The sequence below is a fragment of the Mytilus californianus genome, unplaced genomic scaffold (genome assembly GCF_021869535.1).
Source record: "Mytilus californianus isolate M0D057914Y unplaced genomic scaffold, xbMytCali1.0.p SCAF_13, whole genome shotgun sequence".
NCBI classification, from domain to species: Eukaryota; Metazoa; Mollusca; class Bivalvia; order Mytilida; family Mytilidae; genus Mytilus; species Mytilus californianus.
This window is the reverse complement of record NW_026262615.1, coordinates 9,049,916-9,069,636: the sequence shown is the minus strand read 5'-3', so window position 1 is coordinate 9,069,636 and position 19,721 is coordinate 9,049,916.

Sequence of the window (19,721 nt, the reverse complement as noted above, 5' to 3'; positions counted from 1 at the left end):
CTTTCTTTTTTTTGTACCTGATAAGATATTTGCACATATACAGTGATTAAATGAAACACGTTTTAAAGAATATTTTCACCTTTAAAGGAATCTTAACAATCCAATTACGTAAATATAAAACTTAGGAGATTCGGCATGATTTCAAATGTCACAACTTTCCATATAGCAAACGGCAAACCTATGAAATATTATTGGAAAATTGTTACGCAGCAACGATGAAGGAAAAAGTAAAATAACAAAAATACCGAACTCCGAGGAAAATTCTAAACGGAAAGTCCCTAAGCAAATGGCAAAATCAAACGCTCAAACACATCAAACGAATGGATATCAACTGCCATATTCCTGACTTGGTACAGGCATTTTCTTATGTAGAAAATGGTGGATTAAACCTGGTTTTATAGCTAGCTAAACCTCGCACTTGTATGACAGTCACATATAATTTCATTATATTGTGAACAATGTGTGAGCAAAACAAACAGACATAATAGATAAAAATGTCAAAAATAGGGGTACAGCAGTCAACATTGTGTTATAAACTTAATCATCATAAAAACAAACAAATATGTCAACAAAGAAAAACAAAATGTCATGTAGACAAAGCATAAAAGCAAAAATGAAAGACAAGAATACAAAAAATGACCACAGCACAACAACCAAACTGCTGGGTGCATAATTACCGAGTCATGCCAAAGGGATATTACCAAAAATGGACTAACAGTAAAGGTTAATAATTTATAAAGACAAATAAAAAAACACTATAACATGTAATTAAGATGATGAACCACGTCAGTACCTATAATCTATACTTCAACATGTCTTTTTATGTTGTGATGTTACACTATTGTTTCAGATAAGGGTGAAAGTTTGGTACCATTAAAACGTTATAACCCGATGCAATTGTTTGCACCTGTCCTAAGTCAGGAATCTGATGTTCAATGGTTGTCGTTTGTTGATGTGGTTCATGATTGTTTCTCGTTTCTTGTTTTTTATTTAGATTAGACCGTTGGTTTTCCCGTTTGAATGGTTTTACACTAGTAATTTTTGGGGCCCTTTATAGCTTGCTGTTCGGTGTTAGCCAAGGTCCGTGTTCAAGACCGTACTTAACCTATAATGGTTTACTTTTATAAGTTGTGACTTGGATGGAGAGTTGTCTCATTGGCACTCACACCACATCGTCTTATATCTATTAAAGACCATCCTGTATTATTTGTGAAGCTGATACGAAGCAGTTATCAACAAGGTCTTGGTATCTTCCCAAGAAACGTTTTTAAAAAGGACGAGACGTTCTTTGATATAACCCTGGTTCATCAACCTTCTGCACAGACACTGGTGACGTTTTATAAAGTCTGAGTAGAAGCTGCAAGCTCTTGAATGCCGAATGAGTATGTTCGTTGAGTATTGAACAGAAAAAAATAATTGAATCAGTGATACCATATTCTGTGATATTCTTTTTCGAAAGAAAATAAATATATATCTTACACTAGCATTATCTTTGTACACGTATAAATCATGCACCTTTCTGTTTGGTATTAATAAATAAGCAGTAAAAAAAAAACTTGAAATGTGAATTGTTTTCATAATATAAATATATAGGATTACCTAACAGGTTCACATAACCTGGCGTCTTTAAACTCTGTTTCAGTGTCACAATTAGATTTTGATTGTCTATAAGTATTGATGAAATAGACTTCCCTAGGAGTATCAAGAAAGATAAGAAGAAGCTCACAAGAATACATTATTCTTTTTAGGTTCAATTAATGGAAACAACACGCTATAAATTGTATGTCTCGTAAGCGCTTTTCTTGATAACCCTTCATCAGAAATGCTCAAAGTCGAATATTTGAGAGCCAATGATGTAAAAGAACCAAATCAGTTGAAGAGATATACGACCAAACAATATCTTAAAAAAGCAAAATCCACGCATGGTCAACTTTTCCCAAAATTGATCGCCCTGATGATCATACAAATATTTTATCAAAATCAAATATGTCTTGAAGGTTTTGATTTTGTAAAGTTTCCCGGTATATTTAATGAGCATTCTGTTAAAGAACAAATTCCTGGCTATTTTGGTAATACTGAACTCTCTCTTATTTGTTATGTTTATAAAAAATCGACCCGGAAATATGTGTTTAATTATAGCGAAGTGTGTAAAGCTGTTAATATCAGTGACAATACACCTACGTCATGACATTGCAGTAATTCGGAATACATTTATAACCCAAGTTCACATGTTATAAAAGGAGACCTTAACATAGTTCATGAACGAGAGTTGAAATCATTCCTAAAGGACCTAAATATCGTCCCTCTTCAATTATTATTTGGAATAAGTTTTGTAACATCATCCACGACTCACTCCGTACTTACTGCTTCAAATGGATAAAACGAGAAAAAGCTGACAAGAAATCCTTAGATTTCTTTTTTTAATTATGGAATGAACATAGTTGATATTCGTATAAAACATTTTAAAGAACATTTTACTCCTAACAATAACCATAAAATCCTATTTCTCGTATCAAGCATAAGCTAATAGAACTCGCCAAGGAATTTAGTTTTTGTCTCGGCTGATAAGGCTGCTAATAATATCATTATTGTTTGACGTAAAATTTACATTGAGGTTCTGCAAAAGGAAATCACTAATTCGCCAATATTTAAACTGACTCCATTTTTGGAAAATGACATCTGTAACAAACATAAACTTTTAGCTACCTCTTTACAAGCAAAACAAAATACAATGAAAGTTTCAACTATGTACTGGCTTTCGAAGCTGCACAAAACACCTTACAAATATAGATTTATTTCGTCTTCAATCCATTGTTCCACTACTAAACTGTCTATTCTACTTACTAGTACACTTGGTACAATCCAAAAACCAGTTAATAAATTGTTCAAATGAGGCCTTTTAAAATAGTGGAATTAAATACTTTTGAAGTGTCAAAAATTCGTTGGAAGTACTTGATAAATTGCATGCTGATATTGGTGATTTCGAAATTGTTCAAAGTTTAAAATTTTCTACCCTATATACCACTTTGCCTCATATTCTCATTCAGAAAAAAATCACACACCTAATTAAATGGGCATTTAAAAAGTCAGAATGCGAATATATATATGTTCAAACTCCGTTAGGTCTTTTTTAGAAACAACAAACAAAAGAACTATGTAAATCGGACCTGCTTTGATACTATCACTACCCTTGAATTTGTACTAGATAACATTTTGTTCGCTATGGAGATTCCGTATTGCGTCAAGTTATCGGAATTCCAATGGGGACTAACTATGCACCACTTATTGCGGACCTGTTTCTGTATTGTTATGAGTTACAATTTATGACTAAAATCAGTAAAGACCCATCGAAACAACATCTGATACAGAAATTTAATAACACTTTTAGATATTTGGATGACATATTAGCTCTCAATAATGACGACTTCAGTATGTACACTAAAGAGATTTATCCTGCTGAACTGACTTTAAATAACGCTTATAATAACAATGAACACTGCCCTTTCCTGGATCTTTATATCTATATCTTTAACGGGAAGCTTAATACCAAAATTTATGACAAAAGAGATGATTTTTCATTTCCTATTATTAATTATCCATTTTTAGATGTTGACGTTCCCTTGTCACCATTTTATGGTGTTTATTTATCTCAACCTGTTCGATTCGCTCGTGTATGTAACAACGTATTTGATTTTAACGACAGACATCTCTGTATTACTAAAACATTATTACACCAGAGTTTTCGATATTACCAACTAGTCAAAACATTTACTAAATTTTATCATCGGTAAAAGGACATCATTCGTAAATATAAATCAACATAAAGACATCTAATACGTTCAGATATTTCACATCCAATCTGTTATGATAATATTCTATACAAAGCACAAAAATATCGGCATTCACCTCAAAACTAACCAAACCTTTGAACAGACTTACTCAGAAGGGATATAGTTACGATACTGTTGTCAGGTCATTAAAGATCGCATATTTTGGTATTTATATTGATTCATTCATAGGGTCTTTGCATCGGAAATAAACACATTTATTCTAGAACCATTTGTTGGCATGATACGGGTTATCTTCATCTCATATATTTTATGATGGTATGATACTAAACTCCTAATGGGAGGGATTGTGCTTGATTTTCATGTGATGAAGACATAATCTTTCAATGAGTTTAATTGAGGTCTGGAGCTGGCTTGTCAGTAACTGCTAGTAATCCTTTGTTAATTTATGTATCATGGACATTTTGCTAAGTTTCTTTTGTTACCTATTCTGACATCGGACTTGGACTTCTTTTAAACTGAGTTTTACTGTGCGTATTGTTGTTTTTTTTTTTATTATTCTACATTGGCTAGAGTAATAGGGGGAGGATTGAGATCTCACAAAACATGTTTAACTCCACCGTATTGTTGCGCCTATCCCAAGCCAGGAGCCTCTGGCCTTTGTTAGTCTTGTGTGATTTTCAATTTAAGCTCATTTATATGTTTTGGAGTTTATTATGACGTTTATTTTCTCTAAACTAATACACATTTTTGTTGAGGGGCCAGCTGAAGCCCGACTCCGAGTGCATGATTTTCTCGCTGTGTTGAAGACCCATTGGTGACCTTCGGGTGTTTTCTGCAATTTGGTGGGGTTGTTGTCTCTTTGACACATTCCCCATTTCCATTCTCAATTGTATTTGCCTGCGGGAGTTGAAACCTTAGTTTCTATATCATTTTGAAATGCATTAAATGGACAATAAATAATACAAAGTAACAATTGTTGAGATAAACATATAAAAGTATTCACATTTAAATATTTTTTCTCTAATTCTGACCCGGTGTGTCCTTTTCCCGATCGGTTGATTATTTTCATTTAATCAACTTGTGGTTCGTTTGATCTCAGTTTTTTCATTTAAAAAAAAATTCTATTTTGACGTAACATTTTCTCGTTTTCCTCTGAATTTCCTATTCGGACGTCATGAAATAAGGCGACCGTGCCTGATGACGTCACATACAAAGAACACATTTTTTTTCAAATCATTCGAAAAGAAGGATTAAGATTGTCTGCATATAGTCTAAAATCATTGGAGAAACAGATTATTTGAAAATTTTAGTATCGTATCACACTTGATGCAGTTGTAGAATTTTTATTACTACAACATGAGCGAACAATTATATTAATGTTGTGTTGGAGTATCTGGAATTAAGTAGGTCTCTATTAGCATGATTATAGAAATAACACTGTACACTGTCTTGAAGAAAGAAGCACTCCTTTCATATGAAGACTTGGTAAGTTTTATTATATAAATAATCAAACGTGCTTTTGCAAATATATTAAAACCATACTTAATGGATTAGATAATCGAAACAAATCAACACGATATGTCTTTATTAAGAGTAAATCAAATTTGATAAGCCTTCTAAACTACAATAACAAAGTGTAAATTAGGTGCCAAGAAGTTTTAGTTGTTCTTCTTTTGTTTTTGGACTACATTGTACAGCTTTATTGTAACAATAATAACCTGTGTCCTTATCGACTAAAATATCATATTATACTCCAAGTATGTCAACAAATCAATAATCAATTCTCTTTCATAAAATAATCATAATTGTCTATTTGGCATACATGATTTAATGCCTGTTGTCAGCATAATCAAGATAAGAGTGTTATACATAATAAGAAATTGGATTCCAGATATAGTAAACCAAAATATGACATTAAAACGATCAAATTCAACAATATTTGCCATCCAATTTTGATTTTCTTATTTGTGCAGTACTAGATATCCAATCGTCCACTTGCAGAGCTTCCTCATAGCACTGATGGGCTGTTTCTTTAGCACCAGATATCTCATAGCATACACCAAGTATTGTTATAGAATCAGATAAGACCTTTAATTGAATTAGATATTTATATTTCACTGTTAAATGTAAATCACGTAAAGCCTGTTGTCTGTTGAACATATCACCAAGATGATGATAACATAGAAATCTAAGGCAGTGGGACATTACAACAGGTGGTATGTCTATTGTTTTTGTTTCAACCTCCAGGTCTAGTTCTTCTGGTATTAATGATGAGTACTTCCAGTACCTGACATTTCTTATTATAGCTATTTTCATCCGGTCATTTAATGTCATTGAAGAATGTACATTTTGTTTGTACATCATTCTATGTCCACAGCTGGGTTCATTGCATTCAAAAACCATATCAGGTGAACATCTTGACAGAACATAATCCATTAGTCTAAGTGTAACATTGAACTTTCCCGTTACATAATAAAACGATGCGTATAACAACCAACCCGACACAGCATCTGTTTTGATGCCGCATTGTAAATGTCTATGATAACATTTGCGTATGTTGCACATGTTACCTATTGTGTTTGGGGATGGTAGTAGTTGTGCTACACGTTGACTGATTTCAGCATAATAATATGTACAAACATCAATAATAAATGTAGACGATTCGGACTTTAGTAAATATTTGGTAAATGCCAGTCTTTTATACCAGCTTGAAATGTCGTCTAAAACACAATAAAACAATTTATTAATTCTGTAAAATAGGAAGTCGATCATAATGGAAGAAGATTCAATATTTTTACTTAATAAACAAGGACTTTCATTGTCAGGCGGAAATACATTTTTGATCAATTCATCAATCCCTCCAGACTTTATACTCTCAAGTACACCTCGTAGTATCTTATTGTTACTCTGATTGATCTTTCCTAGGAACATATTGTGTTCCGGTATAAAATAGTTCGGACAGTATACTATGTTCACCCATGATATTAATTTATCAAGACAGAGAGAAAAACAATAATGCAATTTAGATAATTGAAATGTTTCAATATCCGACTCCTCTGAGACCCAGAATAAAGCCGTCTTCAGGAAGTATGAACACAACAACTCTTTGACATCAGTATTTTTGCTAACGATACGCTTTAATGTTAATTTAAGTAAACCGTAACATAATAGTTGAGTAAAATTAAACGAATGTACAAGTATGTTTTCTGCCACAGAGAACGACACTCTCCATAATCTATCATCTGATACGGTCTTAGGTCCTATAGGTACTAACAAGCATCCGCAATGTATGATCCTGTCAATTACAAAATTAGACGGCCATTGACATCGATGACGGGATGTCCATGGAATTGCGTTGTGAGGTATATATTTACTCCGTATGCAGTATGCAATATCTATCGTTTGGTTTTGATCTGATAGACATGGACCGTGTACACATATCCGTGGACTCAGTATTTTCTTCCAATTATTAAAAAAGTGGTTTACTTGTAGATAAACCGATTCACTGGTACATGTACCTGGTGGACAATTGTGACATTGTGCATAAATGACAGATTCCCCATCCGGTTTTGCTACCAATCTGAGTCTAGTGAATCCAGGATGATTAACATCTGTCTCCATTACAAGTGTAAGACAGTGAATCGGGTGTTTTATATTGCTTTCATTCTGTATAACGTCGAACTCGTCGAGTGGGTACATTACATCTATGTCACTGCCTAATAAATCAAATCCTTCTGATAAACTTCCACTGGATATGTGTGTAGGATAAGGCATGCATGCATTGTAGATCATATCGCTTATGATAAATAGTCGTTGTCTCTTTCGTATATCTATTTCAGAACCAATTGTGTTTACTAAGTGTTCGAATAAGTTTTTTTGTCTGGGATAGTTCCCGAGCCAAAGCAAGTGATCTATAATAAATATTAACTTATCTATCATATAACAATATAATCAACATTTCATATTAAATGACAGTGGGTATACTATAAATGACTGGACGATTGACTGCTTTGTGTACAAGTTAAACAATAACATATTAGACCGATAATACCCCAAAGACGAAATAACCAAGTTGAAAATTATTGTTACGTTGGTTGTAAAATACAACTGATGATAACTGGCTTAACATATACGACGCTAGACGTCAACTTCGTCTACATAACACTCAACTTTGACGCTCTGTTGAGAACGATTGTTTCAATAAATATCGGGAGATGATTTGTAATGTACGAACATCATTATAAAGGATCCTTGATATAAAAATAAGGAGATGTAGGATTGACAATGAAACAACTATCCACAAAAGTTCAAATGAAGTGGATGTAAGCAACAATGAGGCCTTCAACAATGAGAACAACCATTACCGTTCAGTCGTCTATAAAAAACTGACATAAAAGATATGAAACAATTCAATTCAGAAAACTAACGGCGTAATTTATAACAAAACAATTTACGAAAATGAATATGATAGACATGAACCAAAGACGACCACTAAACTATAGGCTTCTGACTTGGTACAAGTACATAAAGAATGTGTCGGGGTTAAATATTTGTTAAGTCGCCAACCCTCCCTTAACCTTTGAAAGTTGTGAAACGACACAACAAAACAAGATATTACACATGTTATGCAAACTCGTTTTTTTAATTACTATTTATAATGTATTGAATTATTCAAAACAAAACAGTTTTTTTACCAGTTGGCATACATAGCTTTAGCGATAGTTTTTCTCTCACATCATAGGTGCAATCGCTTCTGATAAAGGTCAATTTAGAAACGCGGTTGACACGCACGTAAGTAATAAAGTGTATTGTATTATTACCAAATATTATACTTTTGCATAGAATGCACGTCAATCTTAAGCTTGTTTTTACTGAAATTAACATTAATTCTCGTTCAAGGAGGATCAAGACAGTCATTTCATCGAATAATACGAATTTTACGTTACAGACATTATTTACATTGTCAATTCAGTGTATTTCATCAATTGGTCTTCGGTTGTAAATGACAGAATGCTTCTTATTACTAAATCCACGAAAGTTATATAACGTGTTGTTTTCATTTTTGTATTACCATTTTGCCTTGTCATGATTATCACTCCCAGTAGTAAACCAGTTGCTGTTACATTCTGGAGCACCTGAGACTAACCCGATTTTTGACAAGGGTTTCTGTTTCTCAGTCATAAGTTTCCAGTGCAGTATTTTGTAAACGTTTTTGAATCTTTGTCGCTTTTTTTTCTCTAGTCATTTCCCTTATGGGGTCATGTTGTTGTTCGTTAATCATTTACCGTTTTGATCATGGTGCTGTTTGTTGTTTTTTGACTTATGCTTATGGATTTTAGAGTTTTATAAATTGATAAAATAAAGTAAATACCTTTATCAAAGTCTGTACAGTTCTCTAAGTATTCCAGATATTCTTTTGAAGATTTGTCAGGGTACCTAAGGTTCAGTATCCACTGTTCTTTTGTGTTCCTTCTTTCTAAACAAGCTTTATACATTCTTTCAAACCGACTGATTGTAAGTCCAAAAACGTCATTTGAGATAATTAGACCTCCATCAAATAACTGGTAAAGTAATGGTGTATATTTACGCCTTCCACGGTATGGAAAACGTTTTACACCGTACATTTCCCAGTACGTGACTTTTTTCATTCCAAATACATTTTCATCGTCATGATTGTCATGGTTTCTAGAGTTTCCGTTCATGGTGCCTGTAAGAAAGACATGATTACATAGATGCAATTATGGGTTATATTTCTCATGCAATGAATACAAAGTTTCGTATTATTAATAATTAAATGTTATCAGTTAATATATAATCAGTCCAGGTCTACAACTTGGTTTCTGAATTTTAGTTCCATGTTACTATAGTTACGTTTCAGAGTCGACTGGAACGTATTTATGTAGTAACGTTTCGTGGCGTTAGATTACAGTTTTGTATCGTCTAGTGATATAACAGAGTTTAGTTTCTTATATGTACGCCTGTGTCTCAATTTAAGGTACTGATATACAGGCATATTAACGTTAATCGTTTCACTTTTTTTATAGAGGGGAATTTTTCAAAGTTTTGATAGAATTAAGGGGATATGTTATAATGGCCAACGATAACACTATCCAGTCTAAATAAAGATATTTTTTGTGCAATTAAACGTCCCTGAGCGGCCTTCATCAATAAGCAGAACCAGTAGTGTGTAGTTAGCTATACAGGACCCTGAAATAACAAAATGTCAAACAATTCAAACAAACAAAAAACTAACAAACAAACAAACGAAAAAACTATGGTCTAATTTGATTATTAGCCTGTTATCGTTAATGAGTTTTTACACTCAAAACAGCACACAAACGCAAGCTTATCACTTGAAGAAGGGGGACATCAGGTCCGACAACAGGATAATCATCTCCTGCCGTGCATACTTCATCAAAGATATATATATATTACTTTTTTACAATTAGCCGCTGGATATACACTTGTTGCTTCACAATATTACTTCACCGATTAAAAGTAGGAGAAAAACTTCCTGATGTAAACATTGTAAATACTTGTTCTTATGCTATCTGATTTGTTTCGTATCAAAACATGGATGGGCGGTCCGTTAGCTGAAGTGTTAACACTTAATATATAAAAATATTATTACAAGGAAATCGAAACAGAACGTAAGTGAATCATAATCCGAAACCTTACTAAAGTTTTGATTTCTTCAACATTTATTTCTTAATTTTCATATGATAACATGTCTAGTGCCTTTCAGTATTACTTATCGTTTGGTACCTGATAAGTTATTTGCACAGTCATATAATATTTTGAAGCCAGACACATTGTGTAATAGTGATATTTTCACATTTAAAATAAGCATGATAGACTAAATGATCAAATAAAAGCAACAGTAGTATACAGCTGTTCAAAAGTCATAAATCGACTGAGAGAAAACAAATCCAGGTTTCAAGTTAAAACCGAGGGAAACACATCAACTATAAGAGGAAAACAAAGGAACAACAGAAACATTGAACTGCAACAAAAACAAACGCCAACTTACATAAAAACGAACTATTTGATAACAACTGCCATATTCCTGACTTGGTACAGGACATTTAAAGAAAAAATGGTGGGTTGAACCTGGTTTTATGGCTAGCCAAACCTCCCGCTTATATGGCAATGTTAAAAAATATCGCTAAAATGACAACACTACTTGACAGAAATACAGAGAAACGCACAAATAAATAATATAATAGTCGTTACAACATGTAAACCACAGAATAACAACGAACATCTTCCATTAACGACAGACAGCACAGGACATCACAAACAGTGACGTATTTTTTTAATGACATATTTGACAGTTGACATGAGGAAACTTACCACCTACACATGCCTCATTTGTAAAAAGAACAAACAAACAAGCCCATGGTATAGTTCATGCTAATGGAAACTGGAAGAGCTATCAAAATTATTTGACAATACCATGAACTACTCTTATCACATAAATCCGACTCTTCTGTGAAAATATCAAACAATAAATAGCACATAGTATACTTCGTGATAATTGAAAAGGACAGTTACAGTTATAATTGACAAAACCAAAAACTTAACACTGGACGAAACTAACTACCTACAACTTGTTTGTTTGAGAGAAACATACACACAGTAAATAGCGCATGCTATAGTTCATGCATATTAAAAAGGACAGTACAAATTATCAAAATTACTTGACAGAACAACAGCCAACACTTACCACCTACATCTGGCTTTTCTGGGAAAAGACGAAAATGTAGACACATGGTTTTGATATCCCGAATAGGTAAATCACAAAATATGGTCGATTTTGACCACTTTTACGTAAACAAAAACTCGTGTATTTGCCTGTAAGTACCATATGTTATACAAGTTAACTGGAGAATAAATTTTACAACCCTTACCATGTAGTTAATGAAAAACCATTCCAAAAAAGGATATAACTTTGGAGATGCATTAACGTTATATGTATCTTAAAGGTGACATGTGATTCGTTATTGACACGTTAACCTAGACTAAACTCTCCTTGTGTTATCAATATGCAACTTGTATGTATACTTCTTTACCTTGACCAAATGAAGCATTATGTAAAGTTATTTGATTTCTAATAACGTCTACTGCAATGAGATAAACCTTACCTTTCCTTTCAATGAAGATACATGTACATTCGTAACCTTTGCTCACCACATCACGTCTATGATGTTACGCTGCAGTTTTAGGTAGATGTTAAAGAAAGAAGTAAAACTTTAAATCAGGAAATCTACAACACTTATCCACCCTAAGATTTTCATTTGCTCATAATGTAACAAAGAGATGAACAGATATTTTTATCTTAAGTGTTTAACACTTGGTTAACTGTACAGTAAAGGAATGAAATAAATAAAATAAGACTTTTTTATTCGATGTACTCCATTTTTTCTTGTGTTCATTTGATTTTGTTTTCAATTCTGATTTCGATTTTTGTCATGTTATTTTTTACACTTCATATTTCCGAATTGTTTAACATATAAACCGTTTTATCACAAATACGTGTAATAGAAGAATATTTGTCATCAGTGAATTACGAAAATCTAGGTAAAAGGTATGTAGATAATAAATAATATTGAATTAAACACATTTTTCTGCAGTTATTATTCCCCAAGAGAGACTTGGGAATATAAACATGGTCCCTTTGGTCTCCTTTTGACCGGCATAAAAACTCTTGAAAAGTGGGATATCTGTTTGGTTTTTGCGTTATGCATATGGATCGGAATTGTAGGGTGTATCCAACGCATTGTGTAGATAGAGTGGTCTCTATCACAGGTCTTACTTATTGTACTTATTGTTAATTTGTGCACGACCTCAAAATGCATGGAATTTTTGCCACTTGATGTAAAGCAAACATCAATCAATCAATCAATCTACCGGTTACTGGGATGATAAATTCACAAGCAGAACAAAAGACCAAAAGACTTTTGTGTAAAATGTGTGAGACAACTACCTAGTTATCAAAGTAATGACCTCTAGAACATATGTGTGTAGTCCATATTATGTTTAACCCAAATAATTTTTGATTTACAATTGTGTTCAGATGATATCTTCTATTGTTTGTGTTAAAACAAAGTGACGGAAAGCTACTGTTAAAAAGTATAAATATTTGTATGAATACACATAAAAAACACTGAAACACAACTTTAAAGAATCATCTTTTAAAACCAACTCCAATCCTAATTGTATACATACATTTCCCGGTGGTCACATGTAACAGTCCAACTTCTTTTTATCTTTTGGTACCCGATACATTTTATGCAGATGTAAAGTTTAATACAGACACGCTTTGTAGAAGTTCGTTTCACGTTCAAACCAATTACGGAAATGTATCAATCAAGAGATATGGTAAGTATTTGTTAATGGTATCACAAGCAATAATAACAAACTTGTTTTCATGAACTGTATGTTGTTAATATAAAAAACGGAAAAGTATGCGCTCTGCATTATCTTAGGAGATGGTGTTGATGGTAAGCTCAACAATTTTTTCCTGGCCGACCTCTTCTTATTTTCATATAAATCGGAGTTCCTTTCAATCATTTGTCAAAAACAAGAAGATCAAATAACCCAGATCATTTAGTTTCACATTCAGATATATTGATAATGTTCTTTTCCTGTAATAATGTTAATTTTTCTGTAAGGGTTCCTTCCATTAATATATCCCCCAGAACTTGCAATTAGAGAAACAACATAAACGGCTTACTTCACCTCATTTATACCTCGATTTGGACATGAGCGATTATCTCAATACATGAATGTATGGCAAACGAGACGATTTTAATTTCGAAATTATAAATTTCACCAACCTAAGCACCAATATTACAGCTTCACCTCCATACATGCGATATGAGATGTATATTTCTTAATTCATTCGTTTTCAAGAGCTTGTAGCTGCTACTCAGACTTTATAAAACGTCAATAGTGTCTTAGCAGAAAGTTGATGAACCAAGATTATGTTAAAGAACGTCTCGTCCTCTTTCTAAAAAAGACGATACCAAGACCCTGTCGATCAATATTCCCTATCAGTTTCACAGATAATACATAATGGTCTTGAAGTACAAATTCCAGGTACTGACAGTCTAGACGAAATGATTGATTCAATCCTGGCATAGATTACTTGACTTCTCGACTTAGAACTGTCTTCTTATAGCTTACTATACAATATACGTTTGCTCATTGTTAAGGGTTGTCGGATAACTTATGGTTGTCTACATCCTCATTATTTGGTCTCTAATGTAAAGTCGTCTCTTTGGCAATCGTATCACCTACCTTTGTATATCTATAAATCAAAGCTACATTAGAGTACAACAACCCATATTTGATTTGAAGACAATATTATTTCCTTATCAACCAATAAGAACTTAGTATTAACCTTTGGTAATTGGAAACAATTTTTGCAAGTACTGGTTTTTATTTTTAGTAATGTGTAGATTATACCCGTGTAAATATTAGTTGCTCCTTACATGAAACACGTTGCGTGCTTCAACTGACCTGCCTGGAGTGTCATGCTCCGCACTATGTTGTTTGTTATTACAAAAAATAAACTGTAGATACTAAGTAGCATTTTTTTAAAACAGACTACACCATGACCTCAAAGAAAGAACAATTAAAACAAACAATACCTTGACATTAAAAAAGAACAATTAAAACAGAAAACACCATGACATTAAAGAAAGAATAATTAAAACAGACAATACCATGACCTAAAAGAAAGAACAATTAAAACAGACAACACTTTGACATTAAAGAAGAAACAATTAAAACAGACAACACTTTGACATTTAAGAAAGAACAATTAAAACAGACAACACTTTCACATTTAAGAAAGAACAATTAAAACAGACAACATCATGACATTAAAGAAAGAACAATTAAAACAGACAACACCATGACCTCAAAGAAAGAACAAGTAAAACAGACAACACCATGACCTCAAAGAAAGAACAACTAAAACAGAAAACGTCATGACTTCAAAGAAAAAATAATTAAAACAGACAACACCATGACATTATAGAAAGGACAATTAAAACAGGCAACATCTTGACATTATAGAAAAAACAATTACAACAGACAACACCCTGACCTAAAAGAATAAACAATTGAAATACACAACATTATGACATTAAGGGAACAACAATTACAATAGACAAAACAATGATATTAAAGAAAGAACAATTAAAACAAACAACATCATGACCTTAAAGAATGAACAATTAAAACACACAACACCGTGACCTTAAAGAAAGAACAATTAAAACAGACAAGAACATGGGATTAAAGAAAGAACAATTAAAACACACAACACCATGACCTCAAAGAAAAAACAACTAAAACAGACAACGCCATGAGATTAAAGAAAGAACAATTAAAACAGACAACACCTGGTACTGGTTTTTATTTTTAGTAATGTGTAGCTTATACTTGTATGAATATCAGTTGTTCTTTACATGAAACACGTTGAGTGCTTTAACTGACCTGCATGGAGTGTCATGTTCCGCACAATGTTGTTCGTTTTTGCAAAAACGAAACAGTAGATACTAAGGAGCAATATTAAAACAGACTACACCATAACCCCAAAGAAAGAACAATTAAAACAGACAATACCTTGACATTAAAAAAGAACAATTAAAACAGAAAACACCATGACATTAAAGAAAGAATAATTAAAACAGACAACACCATGCCCTCAAAGAAAGACCAATTAAAACAGACAACACCTTGACATTATAGACAGAACAATTAAAAAAGACAACATCATGACATTAAAGAAAGAACAATTACAACAGACAACACCATGAACTTAAGGAAAGAACAATTACAACAGAAAATACAATGACCTCAAAGAAAGAACAAGTTAAACAGACAACACCATGACATTATAGAAAGAACAATTAAAACAGACAACACTTTCACATTTAAGAAAGAACAATTAAAAACAGACAACAACATAACATTAAAGAAAGAACAATTAAAACAGACAACACCATGACCTCAAAGAAAGAACAAGTAAAACAGACAACACCATGACCTCAAAGAAAGAACAACTAAAACAGACAACACCATGACCTTAAAGAAAGAACAATCAAAATAGACAACACCATGACATTAAAGAAAGAACAATTACAACAGACAACACCATGACATTAAGGAAAGAACAATTACAACTGAAAATACAATGACCTCAACGAAAAAACAAGTTAAACAGACAACACCATGACATTATAGAAAGAACAATTAAAACAGACAACATCTTGACATTATAGAAAGAACAATTAAAACAGACAACATCATGACATTATAGAAAGATTAATTAAAACAGACAACACTTTCACATTTAAGAAAGAACAATTAAAACAGATAACATCATGACATTAAAGAAAGAACAATTACAACAGACAACACCATGACATTAAGGAAAGAACAATTACAACTGAAAATACAATGACCTCAAAGAAAGAACAAGTTAAACAGACAACACCATGACATTATAGAAAGAACAATTAAAACAGACAACATCTTGACATTATAGAAAGAACAATTAAAACAGACAACATCTTGACATTATAGAAAGAACAATTAAAACAGACAACATCATGACATTATAGAAAGATTAATTAAAACAGACAACACTTTCACATTTAAGAAAGAACAATTAAAACAGATAACATCATGACATTAAAGAAAGAACAATTAAAACCGACAACACCATGACCTCAAAGAAAGAACAAGTAAAACAGACAACACCATGACCTCAAAGAAAGAACAACTAAAACAGACAACACCATGACCTTAAAGAAAGAACAATCAAAATAGACAACACCATGACATTAAAGAAAGAACAATAACAACAAACAACACCATGACATTAAGGAAAGAACAATTACAACAGAAAATACACTGACCTAAAAGAACAAGTTAAACAGACAACACCATGACATTATAGAAAGAACAATTAAAACAGACAACATCTTGACATTATAGAAAGAACAATTAAAACAGACAACATCATGACATACTAGAAAGATTAATTAAAACAGACAACACCTTGACCTGAGAAGAATAAACAATTAAAACACACAACACCATGATATTATGGGAAGAACAATCAAATAGAAAAAAAACATGACATTAAAGAAAGAACAATTAAAACAGACAGCATTATGGCCTTAAAGAATGAACAATTAAAACACACAACACCATGACCTTAAAGAACGAACAATTAAAACAGACAACACCATGATCTTAAAGAAAGAACAATATAAAACAGACAACACCATGACATTTAAGAAAGAACAATAAATAAAAACGATACATAAAACTAATTATTGATCAAAAAAAGATTGCAGAGATAAACAGCAATCGACAAAATACTACACTAAAATTAAGGAATAATAGTTCTCTAGTAGAAGAGTTGCCACTGTCAATTGGCGATTTGATGGTCGCAAATGCAGTTTTACTGGCGATGAGGGTAAAACGGAAATTTACAACCGTCAAATCAAAATTGACGACGGCAACTCTTCAACTACAATACTGTTAATCCGATTATAATGAATTACAAAAAGAAATAATACGTTAGAACTTGAAAAATGTATAAATTTGAAATAATATAAAATTCCGCGAAACTTAATGAATGATTTTGGCGTAAAGACGTCATGGCTAAACATGACGTCATACAAATGAAAACTTACAAACTGAAGGTTATTACGTTACCTCTACGATTCAATTTGGATAAAATCACACCAAAACGGCGATTTTAAGGTAGGTGCTGGTTTATTTTCGATACTATTGTAGTAATCTAAAATTTGTTGATCCAAGCAATTCAAAATGGTGGGTCCCTCTTTAGTTACGACATGTCAACTGCGGATTTGATGGTTACTTTTAGCAAATAAAAAATATTGTTATATAAAAAAATTGCATTCGAATGTAAGATTGAACAGCACAGACCCATTCATTAAATGAGATTGAACTCATGTGTTAGAAACGGTAAACATGTTCTCTTTAATTATAAATTAATAATTTTATCCCACAAAATGTGCAATTGATGTCAAGTGAGTTACATTCTTCTTTGAATTAATTTAACTTTTTTTTTAAATTAGAGAATTTAGATCTTAAAAGTTTTTCGGCTTTAAGGTTTATGTTCAATTAACATTCACCCTTATCTTTAATTCATATGAACGATTTAGAGAACTACTGCATGGCCTTGTGTCTTCTTAAAATATCAGTAAGGTGTAAGAACTATAAGGTCCAATAAGGTAATTGGTGTATATCACATACATATGTATGTGGCATATTAAAGAGTCAATATATGAACAAAAAAAAGGATTTAACATTATGCAGATGTGACTAAAAAAATTACACTTCTACTTAAACTTCTAGATGAAGAATTTTAAACGCTTCTTTTTTTTAAAACCTTGATCAGTCAATGTGTTTTAGTAAACACCATGACTTATAATTTATGATATAGTTCCATTTTGTTAAGGATTTAATTTCATACAATCAGGCTTTAATTAACGAGAATAGTTAAATATAACAGATGCTGCAAAAATTGATGAAAGCTTTAACAAGACATATTTATTACATTCTCAATCTCTTGTAGCTTCCTATTTCAAATATAACCAATTTAAAAAAACCATTGCATGTTTGACAATAATACCAATAATGCAATTCTCATGACAAGTAAATACACCTTATCGCTATTTAGTCCAATCCGGAAAAAACAGTCATTTAGACAACTTCCTGTTTGGGTCAACAGGCCGCAAACAAAGGTCATCAGTAACGAGCTGAGGGAGGGAAAAATTTAGAAAGCGATCAATAGGAAACTTTGATAGATTATGATCCACTTATTCCAAACTCAAATTATAGTAAAAAAAATATTGTGTTTGAAGTATTTACGATGTTTTAAACAGGTCTCATTAAAAAGTATCATGCATGGTGCATTGTTTAAACAGGGTCCCAGATAGCGTCAACTGGATGAAAAAGTTGTGTAATTTTAGAACTTATCCGGAATGGAATAAATAGCGATTAGGTGTATTAGCTATAAAACTGTTTTTTTTTTATTTTGATTAATCTAGCCAGTTTACTATTGTCAGTAAAAATAAAATTATTAACTGCACTGGTAAAATATTTTGTTTGAGATTGTGGTGCACAATATGTAAACGTCTTCATTGCTTAATCAAAGATTCCCTTGTAGCGACTAAGAAAAAAAAATGCTATAAACAAAACATTATAGGAATAAAGAATAACGACTTGACTGTAGACAAAGACAAGCATCATGTACAGATGCAAAGAGCGTATCTACGACAACCAAATGAAAACAAGGTCCTGGATTGAGACATCACAGCCATTAAAAGAACGTAGTAGGGATTAACACATTCAGTATTTTAAAAATTTCAAAAGATGTGGACAGAAGAATTCCATAATTTTTTTGTTGGTTTCTAAGGTTACGAAATTATTCCACCTTTATAACATAATGTAAATTATTCTTAACATTAACCCAGATAAAGTCTATCTATTGAGTGATTCAGACCACGCAATTATACTTAAATTATTCAAACGTCTATCAACAGTTTGTAGATATAATCAGAACTCAAGTTTTCTTAGTGTTTTAAAGACCGTTCACGCGAAAGTAATAGTTCCCATGACACTTTGCTAGATTAACAGTAAAGTACATGAACAATTTCTTAACATCTTAGTAGCTCCGCGTATGAAAAAAACCCATACAAATGAGAGCAAAATAAGCATGACCAGGTGCGTTGACAGGACAAATGTCTACTGATAGGCATACATCATCTGCCATGCGAAACCAGACTTTGTTTAAGGATGTTCGCTTGTCATGTTTTGGAACTTTTGTCAGATTTTCGGAATCCTGTGGTTTTATACATTTGATTGTCTTAAAAA